This window comes from Pagrus major, chromosome 12, assembly GCF_040436345.1.
Source record: "Pagrus major chromosome 12, Pma_NU_1.0".
Taxonomy (NCBI): domain Eukaryota; kingdom Metazoa; phylum Chordata; class Actinopteri; order Spariformes; family Sparidae; genus Pagrus; species Pagrus major.
This window is the reverse complement of record NC_133226.1, coordinates 8,004,703-8,014,646: the sequence shown is the minus strand read 5'-3', so window position 1 is coordinate 8,014,646 and position 9,944 is coordinate 8,004,703.

The following is a 9,944-nucleotide window of genomic DNA, read 5'->3' as shown; positions in this document are numbered from 1 at the left end:
GAGAGGCTTCATGAAGCCTATTTTGGACCCAAGAATGAGACAGAAATGGAGGAAGAACTACACTTCAAGTCACTGTTCGTACAAAACCTCCACCCCACGACTAGCCATCATCTTGGTGTCATGGCATGTCCAGAAACCCTCACTAGTCGACAACTACGTGAACTGGCCACAAAAGGTTTTGCTAAACAAAGACAAACACTGGTCAAATCCACTGAAACAAATATCCTGAGTATTTCCACAGAGTCTTTGCCTCTGGAGTTGGAAGGAGTTCCGGGTGTCAAACCATGTGAGTCAACCACACCCCCTTCTCAACCTTACCAACCTCCAACAGAGCAGAAAAACCCTTCATTTCACCAACCTGATTCAGGTCGAAGGTATCCACAAACCTCTCGGTCTGACAGAAGTCAGTACCAACCACGATTTGGTGCAAAACGTCACTTTTCTGACTCCCACCGAAACAAATCCCAATCAGACCAACGGAAAAACCGTCAAACTTATAACGGTAGAAAACATGACAGACGTGGGTCTCAAAGCTATCCATCCAGAAATGGGCAACATGAAAACCCATCTGATGAGGAAGCAACAGACGAAAATACTGAACCAACCAGCCCTGATAAGTTGAATCAATCAGGTATGAGCAAGAAAGACCTTGACGCTATTAAACGCATGATTGAACATGCATACAAAGGAGATAGAGAAAAAGCTGACCTCCTCTCAGTAGTTGCTCGCTTGACGACTCCTGAGAATCCAGCAACTTCCTCTCCAAAACCCTCATCCAACCAACCCAATGTGGTGGTGAAAGAGGAGTCGTACATGAACCCCACTGAACCTGAACATGCATTGCCTCAGGACCAGGTCCCAATGGCCAAGAATGGCACACCTGAGCAATCAGACCAAGGGCGTAAACAGCCAGACTCTAGTGCAATCTTAGTGGTTCAGCTAGACTCAAACAAGATTCCTCCTGGTGAAGCCCCGTCAATCTTTCAGGTTGAACCACCTTTTCAACAGTTCTTAGGCAATCTTAAAGAAAGGGGGGTTGCACGCAAGCTCTACCTATCTGCTACACTTGAAAACGAGCTTGAACATGAAGCACTCCTTGACACAGGTGCAGATGTGACTCTCATGTCACCAACGCTTTTCAACAAACTGCGAACAATGGTACACCAATCCAACAGGAACTTAAAGCTGCAACACTGCTCACTTGAAGTCCAACCATATTCGCCCACAGGTACTACCTTGACCACTAGGGCATTGATTAACTTCACTATGGGACCAATGAACCTCGTCCACCCTGTGTACGTGTCCCCCTTTGATTCCATCCCTCTTCTCATCGGTAAAGATCTCCTCAACCGATTTGAGCCACTGATTGACTTCAAACGCTTGAAGATTTGGGCACAGGTCCACCAACCACTGCCTATAGATCTTCCACATCCCACTGAAACTCAGTGCTATGTACTTGAGCCAGATGTCTTGGCACCTGGTGCCTTTGATGAAACTCCCTGGCAATTCAATCCTGAATCTCTTCCCAACCCTCCCACCCTTGGGGTTGGTGTCGTCACTCAAGCTCAGGCAGTAGCCAATGCTCCTGCCAACTCTTCAGAACTGAGACGCTCTGGTCCTGACTTGAAACACTTGGATGACGCACACACTTCCCTGCGCATTGTCGAAAACCTCCTTGTACGTGTCTCCGACGCTCTCACTTCACATGCGTTCGTGGAGCCTCAGAGCCACAGGGGGGTGATGCTAATGCAGGCCCATAACTCTCCACACGCAGGACATAGAGGAGCCAAAGCAACATATCAGGCACTCCAACAAGTAGCCTATTGGCCACACATGCAGGAAGATGTAGCAAACTACATCAAAGACTGCTCGATTTGCCGTCAGGTCCAACTGTCAAACCTGCGTCCCAGAGCTTCCTTCCCACGAAGGGGCCACAGAGCCTACTATGACCAAAAAGTGTCCCATGATAAAATCCAAGTGGGGGACAAAAGGTGGTACTACACCTCTGCTCCCCTGACGAGAAAAGACAACCAAGACACCAGAAGGCTTGCCCGTAAGCTTCTGCCCCAAAAGATCAAAGTAAACAAAGGTCAGGAAGAGCAGACTCTTAAGTTGGTCCATCGCAACCAGATGAATCCGCACAAAACCCCATGGGACTTGACAGGGATGCAAACTTCTCTATTAGGTCATAAATAAGGATAAAACCCTTAAAGCACCTGAAAGTGCCCATCGCGAGTAGAATTTTTTTTTTTGTGTTTGCCAACAAAAGTCACTGTTGTTCCAGTCGTTTACAAAAGTTGAATTGTTAAACAGGCTTTGTAAATTAACCTGCTAATTTAACCTGCTTAACTAAATACAGTCATTTGATTCACCCAAACTCATTGATTCAAAGTGGGGGTTAATCTAACACGTTTGCCCTTTAGTCCAAAGTGTATAATAAATTGATAGAGTAGAATCAAAACCAAAACTCTGAGATTGTTCGCGAGGAACAAACCAAACTGTTGATCACCAGCTGTCGTCTACACACAAAGAAAGTGTTTGTCAAGCTGACAGACTCGACTTACAGGTTGCAGCAGTTGTGGAAGTTCACTGTCACTCAATCAGAAACGAATAGTTCAGTGCAGACCTGAACAATTCATTGGGGGGCTCCTGAAAAGCTATTGTTGTAAGAATATTTTGTTTAATTTTGGATTTTCTGCAGTCCATGTTATCAGCTTATTCACAGTCAAATCGCTATAGATGTGAACTACAAGCTGAAATCCCAGACATCAGAGCACAGATCAACCAACAACAGCAGGTGCTACAAACATAAGCCAGTCGTTGTAGAGCATCATTTGGTGGTCGAAACCCACAGTGAAGCTCTGAATAAAAACTCGCCTTGCTATAGTCAGAATTAGAATCAGAAATACTTTAGTGATCCCTGAAAGGATCTTGCTTGTGTTACAGCTGCTCCCATTCAGTCTTAGAAAATAAGCAGAAATGTACATCTATATGAACAGTGTAATACATATTTACGTGAGTAATCATTCACCTTTCAGTCATGTCGGTTGATTATCCTCACACACAACCTGTCAGTTCGTTATGACAGGCACGCCGAGAGACATTGGATCCTCAGTGAACAGCTCAGCCATAGATAAGATTCTTCTGCATCTTATCCCACTGTTTCTGGTGAAGGAAATTTTACCCACCATCACCAGAGAACGTTATCCTATACATTGAAAATTTAGCTCCATCATTTGGACACAAATCAACGGGAAAGCAAAATCAAGAAATCTAAATTTCTCCACAGACACTCAGTTAGAGCAAACACTCTTACTCGAGTGCAGTGATCAGTTAGTGATAGCGACCCTTTTACAGTTAGTTGACGACAGTTACTAACTTTAGTATAGGCCCTGTAACCCTATAAGATTAGCACCTCCTATTAACCCTTAGGAAGAGTTAGGGTCGTCAGTATTATTATCGGCTTCTCTCTTTTCTTTTGATATATATACGATTTTTGTTATATAATAGACCTCAGCACATGATAAAGACAAACACCAACTCTGAACATGAAGTGTACCAGTTCAGTTTCCTCGACGATGGACATCATGACTTCATCGATCCAAAGTTCCCGCTACTACGGTCATTCAGATCGAAGTGGGGGATATGTAGGAGCACATGGCTGTGTTCCTTTATATCTTTGATGTGAGGCCCTGTGTTTCTTATCACCTCTGTTTTTAAGTTTGAAGCAACTCTACAGGAAGAGGGGCGCCATCTTATCGCCTGGCAGAGAGGACAGTGTTTTCTTTGCTCATAAACACTTCGTATGAAGACACTTTTAATTAATTTACAACTCAAAGCCTTTGGATGAACCTCCTCTCCCTTGCAAGCACACATATCCTCTTTCACAGGTCATGGGGAGGCCTCTGTGAAGCTTACCAGGAGGGACAACTGGCCATCGGAAGGTGTCAATACAGAGTCTTTATATATGTAAATTAACTCACATCAAATGTTTTTTCTTTCTTTGTTTTAGAGTATCTCTCTCTTTACCTGTGTCTCTCTCCTCACCTCTAACTTCTAAAGCACACATTAGCTTTTAAGAGAACACTGGAAACCTTCTGACTTGTTCTATGCAAACACTTCAGGTCTGAATTTATTACCCGTCTGGATGCTATCTGTAACCACATTCCACACCAAATGGTCTCTGTGTTCCTCCAGATTTCAGACCATTTCTAATTAACCATTAAGTCAGGATCTCATTCTCTTAATTCCAACAGATTAAGGGTCAGTAAGAGAAGCTCATAAAACTGATCTTTCTCCCGTTTCTCTGTGATGAAATTTGGCTAAAATCAAATTTAATGTTTAATTGTGTCATGTGTTTGGTGGAACCACAGTGCCCTCCAGTGGTGAGTCCGGGTACAAAGAAATTAAACTTTCAAGATATCTATGTTTTAATACGTTTTCCTGATTAAAAGTCTGTAATATGTTTCTTCATTTACAGGTATTAGAACTATAAGAAATGCTTATATATGTGGTCAGATTCTATCAGTTCTACTGTATCTTTAAGTGTTTTCATGTTTGATCCAGTGTTAATTTCTTTTATTCGTTCAGCGAATTTAATCAGGTCATATTATTTCATTAAGTCCATTTATTTTGCCATGGTAAGGTCCTGAGAAAGGTGAAGCACGATCGCGAAACATTAAATCGGTTTAATTTAATTCAAAGTTTCGTAAGTGTAGACGATTGATATGATACACAGTAATAACCGTAAGCCCGCCCCTTAGGAACCGCCTGCTGATATGGACTACAAATACCAAGAGACAACTGCTCTCTTGCTGTAATCTCTTGCTGTAACCTCTTTTTAAAATTGCTCTTCTTCTAAATTTTTCTTAGCTTTACTTTAAACCTTTACCTTTTGTATTTTTGCGACACGCTCTTAGGCAGAAATCTCCGCACAATTGACCACGTGCGATTTTTACCTCAATCTTCTAATTTGAGGACGCACTGATTCAAAGTGCTTTCGTTTTGTTAAGTATCGTTATTTTACTCAGTAGAAGTTAATTTGACTTAATTCGTCTTGTTTTGAGTAATAACTGAGGACTCGCCAGGCCAGCGTTATTCTCTAGTTATTTTCGTCAAGAAAGTTGAATTAGTTCGATCAAAAGTTCAGAGTCACCACTTCAGACAAGAAGAAGACTTTTTATTACGACAACCAGCTTTGTGCAGTAATTGCCTGCATCAACAAACCGTGTGACGGTTTGCAACAATAGACATTTGCCAAGCCAAGACCGGCTCGCCCCCAACGCTCACAAGCGGTGCCATCCCGCTGGGCAGTGGACCGGGACCTTCCTGCCGGGTACTGGACAGACTGCGCTCTCCCTCCGACACCTGGACGAGAGAAACCCACTGAGAGACCGGACGAGCTGCGACATCCCTCCGGCTCGGACAGACATCTTCAAGCCGCAGACGACCCGCGACTCAACTCCTTCTCCTGGACCGACACCAAGCCACGGTCAAGCTATCAGCTCCGGAGAGGTCCAAAGTGGTGAACGTCTCCCAGTCTTCAGGCAAAGTAGGCTAAACACCCACGCACACTGCTGGAGTCACACGCATGTTCTTGAGTTGGTGGTGTCTCTTTTCTTTTGATTCATAGTAATCTTTAATTAATAAGAAATCCGGTTAGGTCTCGTTAGTGTAAAAATTACTATAGTAATCTTTGAATGCTTCCCAGACTCGTGACTTTACCATCCGCTCATCTCCATTCATTCATTACCATGATCATTTAGTCTCTACATCTTATGTTATCATTATTGTTTGTTTGAATCATCCTTTCATTTATTCACCTTGATTTATTTAGTCAATAAACATATTTAACCGTGCGTCGTTGTCTGTGCAGGTTTGTTTTAATGTGGAGAACCGATGGATATGTGTAGAATCTCACTTCTTCATTTTTGAGATTGAATAAATTGTTCTGAAATTGATTAGAATTGATAGCTACAAGTTAACCTTGTTTAGTCGAATTTGATTAATTACCTCCGGATTATTCAAATAGATAAAACATCGGAGGTGGTGCCCCATTAACGAGTGTTTTATTAATCCCAGTGATTGATAAATTGTGTTTATTATTAGTGTATCTCCTACATGCATAACACAATGAAACAATTTACATCTTATCATGGTCTGTGACATACAGCACTGAGCAGGTGCAGTTGCACACAAACAAGAAGAGAGACTTCCAGAGACAGTTAAAAAAAAAAGCAAGGAGTCACTGAATGGTTGATGAGGATGAAAATGAACTAACTTGTCAGCCATCTGCCCATATTGTATATATGATATAGGAGATGCCTGGAGCTCAGTAGGGAAATTATCTCAATCTGCTCTGTGAATGTGTGAACAGGATGTGAGGCAAACACGCTCATCTCATCACTCATGTGTGCACACAATTTTATATCATGGTTATTTATGGCTTGTGATAGACTGGTGACCTCTGAACTCTGCTTCTCTCCCAGTGAGTGCTGGGATAGGCCCCCCTGCCGCAGATGTACTGTGTGAAATGAACAGATGGGTTGATGGACTGAGATGTATTATCTTGATCATGAAAATCCAGTATGAGTCCAGGACCACTGAGGGCAAATATCAACTTTTTTGAAAAGAAAATTAATAATAATAAAAAAGCAGTCCACCATGGAATACCCAAACAAGTCAATCATCGATATACACCTATCAGCCACAACATTAAAACCACTGACAGGTGAAATGAATATCATTGATTATCTTGTTACAATCAAATTTTTTGCGCAAAAACCCTGGGTCCTGGCATTCCAATGGATGCCACTTGATATTAATCATCAACCAAACACCACTGCAGACCAAGTACACCCCCTCATGACAACAGTACTCCCTGATGGCAGTGGCCCCACCAGCAGGACAATGCTCCCTGTGACACCCAAAAACTGGACAAAGAGTGACAAAGATCTTAAGACGCCGACCTGTCCAGCATAACCTGAACAAGTTCAATCCGTGTAGGCCCCACCGCAGATCAGACTTGGCTAAGACCCATCGAGGCATGGACACAGGACCTCTAGGGGTGTCCTGTGATGTCTGGCACCCAGGCGTTGGTGGCTTATCCTTTGGGTCCTATGGGTTGCGAGGTGGGCCCTCCACAGATTGGACTTGTTTTGGCACAGCTCACAGATGCTCAGATTGTGATTTGGGGATCTGGGAATGTGGTGGCCAACTTGAGCTCATTGTCATGTTCCCCTGGCTATTCCTGAGCAGGTTTTGTGGTGGGTCAGGGCGCATTGTCCTACTTGAAGGGGGCACTGCCAGTTGGTATGAGGGGGTGAATTTGGTGTGCAACAGGGTTTGGGTAGGTGGTGCATGTGAATGCCAGGACTCAAGGTTTCCTTGCAGAAAATCACATTCTAACCAAATGATAAATGTCATTTACTTCACCTGTCAGTGGTTTTAATGTTGTGGTGGATTGGTGTATAATAATTTTCAGCATAACCTTTTTTACTTGCTATAAATATTTCCAAACCACGTCCTTGCAGTATCTGGTATGAACCATTGCTGAAGAATGACGGCCCTCTTTCATTCTTCTTTTCATTTATTTTAATATATGTATATATATATGTACAATAATACTAAGGCCAAATGGATTGAGGTTAGATTTTTAAAGCGGAATTTCCAAGAATATCAGCACAAAAGAGACAGAGCGAGAGTGAAGAATTTATTATTCTTGTGAAGATTTGCTAAACTGGAGCTGGCAAGACATGTGTCACAGGGATGTTCTTTGCTTTGGAGTCCTTGACCTTTGCGCAGCTGTCGACAGACTCCTAGTTGATGACTTTGATCCATTTCCAGTAGATGCTGTGGCGTGGATTTGTCTGGTGTTCAAAGAAAGCTGATGTCTTTTTTCCTAGGTTGTTGACAGCTGAACACAAGTATATGTATACTGTCAAAACATTTTTATCATACATATTTGAATTCTTAGCTTGGGTTTACAAATACCCCTACCTTGTCAGCCCATCCTCATCAGAATAACTACATTTGGTGACTGTGCAAGCAGCTTATTATAACCCATAGTTATGTTTCTGAATGGTTCTGTGAAACAAGCACAGTGCCTTCACCCAGAAGATCACTGTTCTTGTCCATTATGAAACCAAAAATCAATAATGAGTTATTTCAACTTACTAACGTAGTTACTCAAGTCACGTACATAGTGTAAAAACGTTACTTTAGTTACACAAGTGACACTTATTTTAACCCTAACTATGTTTTCCTAACCCTAACCAAGTAGTTTTCTAACCTAAACCTAACCAAGTAGTTGTCTTGTCTAAACCTAACCAAGTGGCTTTCTAACCTAGACCTAACCAATTAGTTTTCATGCCTAAACCCAACCAAGTAGTTTTGTAACCTAAACCTAACCAAGTAGTTTTTTATCCTAAACCTAACCAAGTAGTTGTCTTGCCTAAACCTAACCTAGTGGTTTTCTAACCTAAACCTAACCAAGTAGTTGTCTTGCCTAAACCTAACCAAGTAGTTTTCTAACCTAAACCTAACCAAGTACTTTTAAAACCTAAACTTCACCAATTAGTTTTCATGCCTTAACCAAACCAAGTAGTTTTCTAATCTAAACCTCACCAATCAGTTTTCTTGCCTAAACCATACCATGTATATTTCTTGCCTAAACCTAACCAAGTGGTTTTCCAGCCTAAACCTAACCAAACTGCGACCATACGACAATCCAATATGCCTGTCGCTGATCTGCTGCAATAGTCATGTAGTATTTCTGAAAGGTGATATATGTCGTTTTGGGATGTCCACTGACAGGAATCAGTTCTAGGTCTAATTCGTCCCTAATATCCTCAAACCTACCACAGTGGGTGGCACAAAATATCATGCATGAGGGTCAGATAAAACAGTGCACTACAGGCTCTGAGAATGTGACAGATGTCATCTATGTCGTCCTTCAAAAAAGTTGGTTTGATCTTTGATGTAGCCCTGTAGACATCGTAATAAACGTTATATGTCAGTTAGGATCACCGTCAAAGCAGCATTACTTCCCTGAAATGTTGCAGATAAGCTTACCCACATTCACATAGTCTCCCATCGAGAGGAAACTCCCCTTTCAGCATCATTAGTTTCCTGTCTGGGTTCTGTCTAGAGCTGCTGTAGAACACTGCTCCTCAGCCCTCGCTAACATGATTTGACCTCACACTGGCACTGCCTTCCCCTTTACTGGCTCCCAGCTCGACTCTGTGTTACTGTAGTGTTTTTGCTGCTTGTTTTGAAGTCTTTAAATGGGCTGGGTGGCCCAGACCTTTTAGGTTGGCTCATGAAAACTTAGTGATTCCACAGAGAGCTCAGCCTTTTGAGGTTGCAAGCCCTAGACTGTGGGAGAGCCCTAATTGAATCAAATCTGCAAAACTCATGTTTTTCTTAGGCATTCTTATGCAAGTCAGCATGGCTGTGAATGTATTCATGTTTGTGTTTTGCATGTATGATCAGTTGTTTTGCAGATGTGAAGTACTGTATTCGGTTTGTTATGTTACAGCATTTTGATCGCCCATGGTTGTTTTCAACTTTGATTTATAGATAAACTTTACTTTGTTTGGACTGAGGCACCAGAGCTTGGCCATTCTTTTGTTTTCATCTATGTGAAAAAAAACAATATATACTATGCTTTTATGAAAAGTTTGTATGGATTTTTTTCATGCATATTTAATAATTCTACTCTCATTTCAGACATCCCAGTCTCCCTGAAGAAATTTAGTCCTGAAGTTAATTGAGTCAACATTTAAATCACTTCACATCAAGGAATATCAGCACACCTGTTTCAAAGGGGACACTCTGTCAAGTTGGTTAATTTGGTCATTACAGACTCAACATATTCATTTGTAGCTGTTAGAAATCCTGCCAAGGTAACATGATGAGGTAATGCTAGAGGATCGGTCAGTGAA